Here is a 1,809-nt window from a genome sequence, read left to right as displayed (position 1 = left end):
TCTAAACCTTTAATATAAATTCTAATAATATGTTATAATTTTTTTTTAAAATTTAAATTGATACATATATAAACAATTATATCTCCAGCAATTAGTATATATATGTCAATTAGAGGAAAATAAAACTCTATCCCACACTAGATAACTAATTAAGCAAGTATATATAAACAATTCTGCTACGTTATCAATAGTATTTCTGTCAATTTCTGTCAATTCTTATTTATAAATGTATTTAATAGAAGTGTCTTTGTGGATGTGTCTAATAAAAATATATTTTTTATTGTTGTGTTCAATAGAAGTGTCTTTATAGATATATTTTTTGGATATATCTCTTTATATATATGTTTAAAATATAATAATTAATCATTGTTAACAATAAGTTGGCAGATAATATGTTGGTACCTATACTTTTTCATATATAAAAGGTTGCAACCTAAGAAAAATGATATCACTGCTAAAAAGCGCCTAATTAATTACTTGAAGCTCTATATATGTATTAGGCTATTAGCTAAGCAGTAAGGCTTAGGTTTCGAGTTGCAAAATATGATTTAATTTGGACATACAGCTCTTATGAGAGTTCACCTAGCTGATATGAAGTGAACATTTGAATTGGATGGTAGATTCATATTTGTAAAAAAAAATAGTGTACACACTAAAATTCAATTATTATATTTTTGTGTATAAATATATATTATTTATATTTTAATATGTATTTTATATAAATAATTATTTGATTACTGATTTCTGTTGAATATATAACATGATTGTATAATATAATTGATTAGCAATGTTTCGATCGTATATTCGTTTCCGTACTTGCCGGCAACTTCTCATTTGAAGATTCATACATAACTATATATTTGCTTTCACATCAATTCATTATCATGCATCATAGATCAGTTGGATGCATGCATATGTGAACTTGCCATTTGAAAGGTGCGTGTCTCTGTATACATGATGTACAAGCTAATTGATTCACTCTACTTTTCCTGATATTAAAGCGCATCTACAATTGATAGAATGATAGCCTCATTTAGAAATTAAAATATCAGTGTTGTAATAAATAAAAAAGTGAATATGTTTTGCATTTTATGCCCATTAGTTTATGATAACTTTTTATCATAATTTAGTGAAAATGAATTGAATTAAGTATTACATACATATTAAAAATTAATTATTGATGTATATTTATGTGTAACATTTTATATATTTTTAATATATATTTTGTATTTAATATGTATTATATAAGATTGGCTGATTAATGTTTTTGATGTGCACATTAAATAAAAAAAATATTTATTTGTCCCTCAAAACTTAATCACAATAATATAATTATGTTTGACCTTTATGTGTACATATATACTTTATCACAACTCCCTCAAAACTTTATTTGTCGAAGTTACTTGTAACTTAAGAAACCTTATATATGTTGCAACTTTACTATTATAAACAATATTAATAAGAGTATTATTTTTGGATATATATGTTTAACAATTCATATTTATTAGATATACTCACAAAGAATTAATTAATGAAATTTAAGAATAAATGAATTTACTTTAAAAAAGTTAGTAAAATCCACTTTTAACATGAATATATCTAATTTTCCAGAAAGAAAAATAATGTATCTAAATATAAGATGTTAAACTTATATCCAACCAAAATATCAGGAACTTCAAAATTTCATAATGCAAAACAATATTTATCTCCTTACATGGATTAGTATATGTCATAGATTACCAATAATAATTTGAGCCCTAACATTATATTTTTCATATAGGAGCCATATATACCATAATTATTGAAGTT

The sequence above is a fragment of the Arachis ipaensis genome, chromosome B03, assembly GCF_000816755.2.
Source record: "Arachis ipaensis cultivar K30076 chromosome B03, Araip1.1, whole genome shotgun sequence".
In the NCBI taxonomy this organism is placed as follows: Eukaryota; Viridiplantae; Streptophyta; class Magnoliopsida; order Fabales; family Fabaceae; genus Arachis; species Arachis ipaensis.
This window is presented reverse-complemented; position numbering follows the sequence as displayed.